Source organism: Hyla sarda, chromosome 1, assembly GCF_029499605.1.
Source record: "Hyla sarda isolate aHylSar1 chromosome 1, aHylSar1.hap1, whole genome shotgun sequence".
In the NCBI taxonomy this organism is placed as follows: domain Eukaryota; kingdom Metazoa; phylum Chordata; class Amphibia; order Anura; family Hylidae; genus Hyla; species Hyla sarda.
In genome coordinates, this window is record NC_079189.1 from 4,791,049 (window position 1) to 4,802,773 (window position 11,725).

At 51.3% G+C, this 11,725-nt stretch overlaps 1 protein-coding gene across 1 annotated transcript in view; it reads left to right on the top strand.

Moving 5' to 3' along the window:
* The window catches only part of LOC130308375 (zinc finger protein 420-like), a 201,175-nt gene that overhangs the window by 38,071 nt on the left and 151,379 nt on the right, over positions 1-11,725 (top strand). The gene's annotated exons all lie outside the window — the stretch shown is intronic.

Here is an 11,725-nt window from a genome sequence, read left to right on the forward strand (position 1 = left end):
GTCAGACCAACCTGTAATAATTCACATATCTGGTATAGCTTACATTTTTTTTTCTTACAAATGGAGAATATTTATTGAAAATCCTCATTTTAACCCCTTAAGGACCCGGGCTTTTTCCGTTTTTTCATTTTCAATTTTTCCTCCTTAACTTTAAAAAATCATAACTCTTAAAAATTTTCACCTAAAATTCTATATGATGGCTTATTTTTTGCGTCACTAATTCTACTTTGTAATGACATCAGTTATTTTACCCAAAAATCTACGGTGAAACGAGAAAAAAAATCAATGTGCGACAAAATTGATGAAAAAACACTATTTTGTAACTTTTGGGGGCTTCTGTTTTTACACAGTACATTTTTCAGCAAAAATGATACCTTATCTTTATTCTGTAGGTCCATACGGTTAAAATGATCCCCTACTTATATAGGTTGGATATTGTATCACTTCAGAAAAAAATCATGAATACATGCAGGAAAATTTATACATTTAAAATGGTCATCTTCTGACCCCTATAACTTTTTTATTTTTCTGTGTTCAGGGCGCTACGATGGCTAATTTTTTGCGCCGTCATCTGAAGTTGTTAGCGGTACCATTTTTGTTCTGATCAGACTTTTTGATCACTTTTTATTCACTTTTTTGTGGTATAAAAAGTGATCAAAAATGCGCTATTTTGGACTTTGGAATTTTTTTGCGCGTACGCCATTGAACGAGCGGTTTAAAAAGTGGTATATTTTTATAATTCGGACATTTCCGCACGCGGTGATACCACATATGTTTATTTTTATTATTATTTACATAATGTTTTTTTTATTTTTGGAAATGCCGGGTGATTCAAACTTTTATTAGGGGAAGGGATAATTGAAAGGGTTAATGATTTTTCTACACTTTTCTTATGCCATATTATAGCTCCTATAGGGGGCGCTATAACATTGCATTAACTGATCTTTTACACTGATTGATCCATCTCCATAGGAATGGATCAATCAGTGTTTTCGGCGATTGAATGCTCATGCCTGGATCTCATTCGGCGATCGGACAGCGCAGGAGAAGGTAAGAAGACCTCCTCCTGTGCTACAGCTGTTCGGGATGCCGCGATTATACCGATTATACAGCTCCCTGAGCTAACCGGCAACTTTCACTTTCGTTTTTAGCCGGCTCAGCTTTGAGTGCGCTGCTAAAGGGTTAATAGCGCGCGGCACCGCGATCAGTGCCGCGCGCTATTAGAGGCGGGTCCCGGCTTCACTATGACGCCGGGCCCGCCACGATATGATGCGGGGTCACCGTGTGACCCCGCGTTATATCGCAGGACCAGGACCAGGACCCAGGACGTACCCATACGTCCTGGGTCCTTAAGAGGTTAAGCAAGAAATAGAGACCTTTTACTCAATCCAAAGCACTCGAAGACCGATTCAGTTGAAGGGCGCTAAGATATTTTTCAGATTAAACCTTCAAATAAACCTTTAGTTTTCTTTAAGGCAAATTTTATTATATTAAAATTCTAAACCTAATCCCATTATTTTGGGTGTGTGGGAAGAAAACACAAACCATGGTTTATTTAAAAAATTCTTTTTTTTTAAATGTGTAGTTGTGATGCTCAGGTCTGGACTGCCCATTGGGCCCTTTTCTCTGGCAGCGCTGGAGGGTTCCCTGGCTGTAAGTCCTGGCAGCTGGGGAGGACCACTACGGCAGCAGCAGGGACTGCTGGGAGCAGATGTACTGCACGCAGGCACATGTTTGCTCCACGACCCTAATGTGTTCTTGATGCTGGTAATTAAAGAGGGACCTAGGGGCCTTCAGTGGGACAGAGGAGTCTGATGGAGGAGGGGTCCTGGGGGAGGGGAATGGAAACCTTGAGGAGGACTAAGGGGGTGTTGAGGATTGGGCAGAGAAGCCTGGAGAACATAGGGGTCGGGGGCAGAAGAGCCTGGAGGGCATAATGGCTGAGGTGAAGGGAGTTGGGTGCAGAAATCCTGGAGAGCTTAGGGGTCTGGGGGTGCAGAGGAGGCTGGAGGACTAGAAGTTTGGTGGTGGGAGGCTACAGAGAAGCCTGGAGGAAAACTTGGGGGTTGGGGAGAGGGGTGACTGGTGAAGGAGCACTTAGGGGTATTTGGGGGCCCAATAGTCTGGTGAAGAAGTACTTAGGAGTCTGGGGGAGAGGCAGTAGGTTTGTGGGGGCAGAGTACCCTGGTGACATGTGAGGAGCCAATGATGTCCGCGCGTCAGATTCTGCAGAATGAAGATATAGCTGGAAGATGTCCTGACATCCGGACCAGACGGAGAAGAAAAGGAAAGACAACAGAGAAGACGTCACTCGTCTGTCACTGATATCATTGTATATTCTGCCTGAATACAGCTGTAGTCAGTGATGATGGGTGAAACGGTACCCAATCTGTGGCCTCCAGGAATGATTTGACTCATAGCTTTGCAACATCTGGAGAGCCACTTGAACCAAGGTGATCGGTGGGGGTCCCAGTAGTCGGGCCCCCACCAAAAGAATGGGATGCTTAGTCTAAAATGCCCTGGAGGATATTGTGGTACTAGTAGCCTTCTACAGAGCCACAATTCCATACTGTACCACAGCTGGTGCTATCACGGCTCCTACCTCTAACCCCTGGTGCAGCTGCCACCAGGCCTTCATAGCTGACCCCCTCTTACATTGTCCATCATATTCCATACATCAAACCTTACCGCACCAGGATCTGCCCCAAATAACGTTCCCTCTTGTCCTACCAACATTATAAGTGATATTAGTGTGCTGCTGTAGGACTAAAGGTAAACAAATTATCGTTAGAAATTAACGCTTATGGCCCCTGGTCCTTAAAGTCAGTTTCTTATTAAAAACACTTCCCTCCTGAACTGGTGTAAATTTCTGTGACTTTATGTGTGGCAATTCGGCCCTTAAGTTGCATGAGAGGTCAAGGCCCCTTCCAGCCTCCTTCTTGGCACAAGCGGCATAAATTCTCTAATGCCAGACATTTTTGCACAGAAATGGCCATTTTTTTCTTCAAACATCCCCATTTCTGCATGGAAATGTGTGACTGTAGTGTGCGACTTAATGGGGGTACTCCACCCCTAGACATCTTATCCCCTATTCCAGGCTGGTGTTCTGAACATTTATGTTCAGAACGCCCGGTTTGGGCAGCCGTGATGTCATGTCCCCTCCATTCATATCTATGGGAGAGGCGGAGACGCAGAATTAGCAGGAAATTGTGGGAGGATGGTCCCAGCGGTCAGAATCCCTGTGATCACACACTTATCCCCTATCCTACGAATTATTTCATGAAGAGGTTCTATAAGTACTTTTTTGTGTAATCATTGGTGGAGGGGGCAGGCGGACTAGATCTTCAGTGAATCAGAATAAGTCCAAAAGGTCTGCGTGGGAGGTCCTGGAGGAAACGGATGAACTGGCACAACCATGGAGGTGTCCCTACTTCTTGGCCTTGTTGCAGTCGACCATCATGCTGCAAGATATTGACCCAGTGGGCTGTGAAACACATGTACTGGCCCTGGCCACTGCTCCAAGTATCTACTGTGGTATGGCCTGTGCTGAACACGAAGGACTGCATGGAATGGCCAACCATTTCCTTCCTCTACATCATTACACAAGGCGGGGATAGCTTTTTTTCTTAGAGGGGTAATGGTAAGTGGGTATGCGCAACCTAGGATGGGCACAAAGCATTATCTGCCTAAAGGTGATGGATACGCGAATGTACGGCAGGGACTCCACCACGAACACCTTGGCCAGGTGTGAATTCAGCCGCACAACATCCGGATGACTCGGTGCACATTGTTGTTTGCAGAATACAGAAGCTGTTAGGGATAATTGATGGGGTGGAGGAGGAACACTAGAAAACAGTGAGGAGGAGGAGGAGGAACACGAAATGACAGTGAGGAGGAGGCGGAGGAACACGAAATGACAGTGAGGAGGAGGCGGAGGAACACGAAATGACAGTGAGGAGGAGGCGGAGGAACACGAAATGACAGTGAGGAGGAGGAGGAGGAACACGAAATGACAGTGAGGAGGAGGAGGAGGAACACGAAATGACAGTGAGGAGGAGGAGGGGAAACACTAGATGACAGTGAGGAGGAGGAGGAACACTAGATGACAGTGAGGAGGAGGAGGAACACTAGATGACAGTGAGGAGGAGGAGGGGGAACACTAGATGACAGTGAGGAGGAGGGGGAACACTAGATGACAGTGAGGAGGAGGAACACGAAATGACAGTGAGGAGGAGGAGGAGGAACACGAAATGACAGTGAGGAGGAGGAGGAGGAACACGAAATGACAGTGAGGAGGAGGAGGAGGAACACGAAATGACAGTGAGGAGGAGGAACACGAAATGACAGTGAGGAGGAGGAGGAGGAACACGAAATGACAGTGAGGAGGAGGAGAAGGAACACAAAATGACAGTGAGGAGGAGGAACACGAAATGACAGTGAGGAGGAGGAGGAGGAACACGAAATGACAGTGAGGAGGAGGAGGAACACGAAATGACAGTGAGGAGGAGGAGGAACACGAAATGTCAGTGAGGAGGAGGAACACGAAATGTCAGTGAGGAGGAGGAACACGAAATGTCAGTGAGGAGGAGGAACACGAAATGTCAGTGAGGAGGAGGAACACGAAATGTCAGTGAGGAGGAGGAACACGAAATGTCAGTGAGGAGGAGGAACACGAAATGTCATTGAGGAGGAGGAACACGAAATGTCAGTGAGGAGGAGGAACACGAAATGTCAGTGAGGAGGAGGAACACGAAATGTCAGTGAGGAGGAACACGAAATTACATGGAGGAGGAGGGGGACACTAGATGACAGTGAGGAGGTGGGGAACACTAGATGACAGTGAGGAGGAACACTAGAAGACAGTGAGGAGGAGGAACACGAAATGACAGTGAGGAGGAGGAGGAGTGGAAACACTAGATGACAGTGATGGTGATGATGAGGAGGAACACTAGATGACAGTGAGGAGGAGGGGGAGGGGAAACACGATGACAGTGAGGAGGAGGAACACTAGATGACAGTGAGGAGGAGGAGGGGGAACACTAGATGACAGTGAGGAGGAGGAGGGGGAACACTAGATGACAATGAGGAGAAGGGGGAACACTAGATGACAGTGAGGAGGAGGAACACGAAATGACAGTGAGGAGGAGGAGGAGGAACACGAAATGACAGTGAGGAGGAGGAGGAGGAACACGAAATGACAGTGAGGAGGAGGAGGAGGAACACGAAATGACAGTGAGGAGGAGGAACACGAAATGACAGTGAGGAGGAGGAGGAGGAACACGAAATGACAGTGAGGAGGAGGAGAAGGAACACAAAATGACAGTGAGGAGGAGGAACACGAAATGACAGTGAGGAGGAGGAGGAACACGAAATGACAGTGAGGAGGAGGAGGAACACGAAATGACAGTGAGGAGGAGGAGGAACACGAAATGTCAGTGAGGAGGAGGAACACGAAATGTCAGTGAGAAGGAGGAACACGAAATGTCAGTGAGGAGGAGGAACACGAAATGTCAGTGAGGAGGAGGAACACGAAATGTCAGTGAGGAGGAGGAACACGAAATGTCAGTGAGGAGGAGGAACACGAAATGTCAGTGAGGAGGAGGAACACGAAATGTCAGTGAGGAGGAGGAACACGAAATGTCAGTGAGGAGGAGGAACACGAAATGTCAGTGAGGAGGAGGAACACGAAATGTCAGTGAGGAGGAGGAACACGAAATGTCAGTGAGGAGGAGGAACACGAAATGTCAGTGAGGAGGAGGAACACGAAATGTCAGTGAGGAGGAACACGAAATTACATGGAGGAGGAGGGGGACACTAGATGACAGTGAGGAGGTGGGGAACACTAGATGACAGTGAGGAGGAACACTAGAAGACAGTGAGGAGGAGGAACACGAAATGACAGTGAGGAGGAGGAGGAGTGGAAACACTAGATGACAGTGATGGTGATGATGAGGAGGAACACTAGATGACAGTGAGGAGGAGGGGGAGGGGAAACACGATGACAGTGAGGAGGAGGAACACTAGATGACAGTGAGGAGGAGGAACACTAGATGACAGTGAGGAGGAGGAACACTAGATGACAGTGAGGAGGAGGATGAACACTAGATGACAGTGAGGAGGAGGAGGGGGAACACTAGATGACAGTGAGGAGGAGGAGGGGGAACACTAGATGACAGTGAGGAGGAGGAGGGGGAACACTAGATGACAGTGAGGAGGAGGAGGAACACTAGATGACAGTGAGGAGGAGGATGAACACTAGATGACAGTGAGGAGGAGGAGGGGGAACACTAGATGACAGTGAGGAGGAGGAGGGGGAACACTAGATGACAGTGAGGAGGAGGAGGAACACTAGATGACAGTGAGGAGGAGGGGGAACACTAGATGACAGTGAGGAGGAGGGGGAACACTAGATGACAGTGAGGAGGAGGATGAACACTAGATGACAGTGAGGAGGAGGATGAACACTAGACGACAGTGAGGAGGAGGAGGAACACTAGATGACAGTGAGGAGGAGGAGGGGGAACACTAGACGACAGTGAGGAGGAGGAGGAACACTAGACGACAGTGAGGAGGAGGATGAACACTAGATGACAGTGAGGAGGAGGAGGAGGAACACTAGATGACAGTGAGGAGGAGGGGGAACACTAGATGACAGTGAGGAGGAGGATGAACACTAGATGACAGTGAGGAGGAGGAGGGGGAACACTAGATGACAGTGAGGAGGAGGAGGAACACTAGATGACAGTGAGGAGGAGGAGGAACACTAGATGACAGTGAGGATGAGGAACACTAGATGACAGTGAGGAGGAGGAGGGGGAACACTAGATGACAGTGAGGAGGAGGAGGGGGAACACTAGATGACAGTGAGGAGGATGAACACTAGATGACAGTGAGGAGGAGGAGGAGGGGGGAACACTAGATGACAGTGAGGAGGAGGAGGGAGGGGGAACACTAGATGACAGTGAGGAGGAGGAGGAACACTAGATGACAGTGAGGAGGAGGATGAACACTAGACGACAGTGAGGAGGAGGAGGAACACTAGATGACAGTGAGGAGGAGGAGGAACACTAGATGACAGTGAGGAGGAGGATGAACACTAGAGGACAGTGAGGAGGAGGAGGAGGGGGAACACTAGATGACAGTGAGGAGGAACACTAGATGACAGTGAGGAGGAGGAGGGGGAAGACTAGATGACAGTGAGGAGGAGGAGGGGGAACACTAGATGACAGTGAGGAGGAGGAGGGGGAACACTAGATGACAGTGAGGAGGAGGAGGGGGAACACTAGATGACAGTGAGGAGGAGGAGGAACACTAGATGACAGTGAGGAGGAGGAGGAACACTAGATGACAGTGAGGAGGAGGAGGGGGAACACTAGATGACAGTGAGGAGGAGGAGGGGGAACACTAGATGACAGTGAGGAGGATGAACACTAGATGACAGTGAGGAGGAGGAGGGGGAACACTAGATGACAGTGAGGAGGAGGAAGGGGAACACTAGATGACAGTGAGGAGGAGGAGGAGGAACACTAGATGACAGTGAGGAGGAGGGGGGGAACACTAGATGACAGTGAGGAGGAGGAGGAGGGGGGGACACTAGATGACAGTGAGGAGGAGGAGGAGGGGGGGACACTAGATGACAGTGAGGAGGAGGAGGGGGGAACACTAGATGACAGTGAGGAGGAGGAGGGGGAACACTAGATGACAGTGAGGAGGAGGAGGAGGGGGAACACTAGATGACAGTGAGGAGGAGGATGAACACTAGATGACAGTGAGGAGGAGGGGGGGGAACACTAGATGACAGTGAGGAGGAGGAGGAGGGGGGACACTAGATGACAGTGAGGAGGAGGAGGAGGGGGGGACACTAGATGACAGTGAGGAGGAGGAGGGGGGAACACTAGATGACAGTGAGGAGGAGGAGGGGGGAACACTAGATGACAGTGAGGAGGAGGAGGGGGAACACTAGATGACAGTGAGGAGGAGGAGGAGGGGGAACACTAGATGACAGTGAGGAGGAGGAGGGGGAACACTAGATGACAGTGAGGAGGAGGAAGGGGAACACTAGATGACAGTGAGGAGGAGGAGGGGAACACTAGATGACAGTGAGGAGGAGGAGGAGGGGGGACACTAGATGACAGTGAGGAGGAGGAGGGGGAACACTAGATGACAGTGAGGAGGAGGAGGGGAACACTAGATGACAGTGAGGAGGAGGAGGGGGGAACACTAGATGACAGTGAGGAGGAGGAGGGGGGAACACTAGATGACAGTGAGGAGGAGGAGGGGGAACACTAGATGACAGTGAGGAGGAGGAGGGGGAACACTAGATGACAGTGAGGAGGAGGAAGGGGAACACTAGATGACAGTGAGGAGGAGGAGGGGGAACACTAGATGACAGTGAGGAGGAGGAAGGGGGAACACTAGATGACAGTGAGGAGGAGGAAGGGGGAACACTAGATGACAGTGAGGAGGAGGAGGGGGAACACTAGATGACAGTGAGGAGGAGGAGGGGGGAACACTAGATGACAGTGAGGAGGAGGAGGGGGAACACTAGATGACAGTGAGGAGGAGGAAGGGGGAACACTAGATGACAGTGAGGAGGAGGAGGGGGAACACTAGATGACAGTGAGGAGGAGGAGGAGGGGGGGACACTAGATGACAGTGAGGAGGAGGAGGGGGAACACTAGATGACAGTGAGGAGGAGGAGGGGGAACACTAGATGACAGTGAGGAGGAGAAGGGGAGGGGGGAACACTAGATGACAGTGAGGAGGAGGAGGGGGGAACACTAGATGACAGTGAGGAGGAGGAGGGGGAACACTAGATGACAGTGAGGAGGAGGAGGGGGAACACTAGATGACAGTGAGGAGGAGGGGGGGGAACACTAGATGACAGTGAGGAGGAGGAGGGGGAACACTAGATGACAGTGAGGAGGAGGGAGGGGAACACTAGATGACAGTGAGGAGGAGGGGGAAGACTAGATGACAGTGAGGAGGAGGAGGGGGAACACTAGATGACAGTGAGGAGGAGGAGGGGGAACACTAGATGACAGTGAGGAGGAGGAGGGGGGGAACACTAGATGACAGTGAGGAGGGGAGGGGAACACTAGATGACAGTGAGGAGGAGGAGGGGAACACTAGATGACAGTGAGGAGGAGGAGGGGGAAGACTAGATGACAGTGAGGAGGAGGAGGGGGGAACACTAGATGACAGTGAGGAGGAGGAGGGGGAACACTAGATGACAGTGAGGAGGAGGAGGGGGAACACTAGATGACAGTGAGGAGGAGGAAGGGGAACACTAGATGACAGTGAGGAGGAGGAGGGGGGAACACTAGATGACAGTGAGGAGGAGGAGGGGAGGGGGGAACACTAGATGACAGTGAGGAGGAGGAGGGGGAACACTAGATGACAGTGAGGAGGAGGAGGATGAACACTAGATGACAGTGAGGAGGAGGAGGGGGAACACTAGATGACAGTGAGGAGGAGGAGGGGGAACACTAGATGACAGTGAGGAGGAGGAGGGGAACACTAGATGACAGTGAGGAGGAGGGGGGGAACACTAGATGACAGTGAGGAGGAGGAGGGGGAACACTAGATGACAGTGAGGAGGAGGAGGGGGAACACTAGATGACAGTGAGGAGGAGGAGGGGGAAGACTAGATGACAGTGAGGAGGAGGAGGGGGGAACACTAGATGACAGTGAGGAGGAGGAGGGGGAACACTAGATGACAGTGAGGAGGAGGAGGGGAACACTAGATGACAGTGAGGAGGAGGAGGGGGAACACTAGATGACAGTGAGGAGGAGGAGGGGGAACACTAGATGACAGTGAGGAGGAGGAGGGGGAACACTAGATGACAGTGAGGAGGAGGAGGGGGGAAGACTAGATGACAGTGAGGAGGAGGGGGAACACTAGATGACAGTGAGGAGGAGGAGGGGGAAGACTAGATGACAGTGAGGAGGAGGAGGGGGGAACACTAGATGACAGTGAGGAGGAGGAGGGGGGAACACTAGATGACAGTGAGGAGGAGGAGGGGGAACACTAGATGACAGTGAGGAGGAGGAGGGGGAACACTAGATGACAGTGAGGAGGAGGAGGGGGAACACTAGATGACAGTGAGGAGGAGGAGGGGGAACACTAGATGACAGTGAGGAGGAGGAGGGGGGAACACTAGATGACAGTGAGGAGGAGGAGGGGGAAGACTAGATGACAGTGAGGAGGAGGAGGGGGAACACTAGATGACAGTGAGGAGGAGGGGGGAACACTAGATGACAGTGAGGAGGAGGAGGGGGGAACACTAGATGACAGTGAGGAGGAGGGGGGAACACTAGATGACAGTGAGGAGGAGGAGGGGGAACACTAGATGACAGTGAGGAGGAGGAGGGGGAACACTAGATGACAGTGAGGAGGAGGAGGGGGAAGACTAGATGACAGTGAGGAGGAGGAGGGGGAACACTAGATGACAGTGAGGAGGAGGAGGGGGAGGGGGGAACACTAGATGACAGTGAGGAGGAGGAGGGGGGGGAACACTAGATGTAGGAGGAGGGGAACACTAGATGACAGTGAGGAGGAGGGGGGGAACACTAGATGACAGTGAGGAGGAGGGGGAACACTAGATGACAGTGAGGAGGAGGGGGGAGTAGGAGGAACTAGATGACAGGAATGAGGAGGAACTAGATGACAGGGATGAGGAGGGGGAGGACATTTTGGGGATTGTCCCACTCAGCCTTGTGATGCTGTCCATGTGCTGAGGTTGAGCCGTAGTTCCTAAACTTAGGCCCTGGTCACACCTTATTTTCTTCTTGTAGATCTGTCCCTGTACCTGGTTTTCCTCCTCTGGGAACATAGAGAAGAATTGCCAAACAGCAGAACACTGTAAACCACCACCCTGTGCCCCTCCTCACGCAGGCTTTTGTCTAAAGCCTGCATACGCAGCACTGTGTCACCATCACCTGCCCCTGAGCTGAACATACGAGTAGGCCTGTGTCTGGGATGTTTTGTAGATGTTCTGGCCCTACTTCAGCTCTGCTCTTTATCGCTGCCACCTCCACCCTCCTGCTCTTTATCGCTGCCACCTCCACCCTCCTGCTCTTTATCGCTGCCACCTCCACCCCTCCTGCTCTTTATCGCTGCCACCTCCACCCTCCTGCTCTTTATCGCTGCCACCTCCACCCTCCTGCTCTTTATCGCTGCCACCTCCACCCTCCTGCTCTTTATCGCTGCCACCTCCACCCTCCTGCTCTTTATCGCTGCCACCTCCACCCTCCTGCTCTTTATCGCTGCCACCTCACTCTCCTGCTCTTTATCGCTGCACCTCCACCCTCCTGCTCTTTATCGCTGCCACCTCCACCCTCCTGCTCTTTATTGCTGCCACCTCCACCCTCCTGCTCTTTTATCGCTGCCACCTCCACCCCTCCTGCTCTTTATCGCTGCCACCCTCCACCCTCCTGCTCTTTCAACATCACCTCCTTGGCACCGGGGTTACCATCTCCTGCCAAAACCACATCATCATCATAGTCCTCTTATCGTCCAAGCTACTTCTTTCAGCCTGAACTTCGGATGTCTCGTGGGCTCCTTGCCCCCTTCCATATCCACCTCCATGACTGACAATATCACCAGTCCTACCACCAATCCTACTACCACAACTATGCTTGACCACTGCTCCCGCCTCTGCAAACACCCTCCAAAGAAGTGATTGTCCTCACACAACTCCTGCTCATCACGATCCTTGTCCTT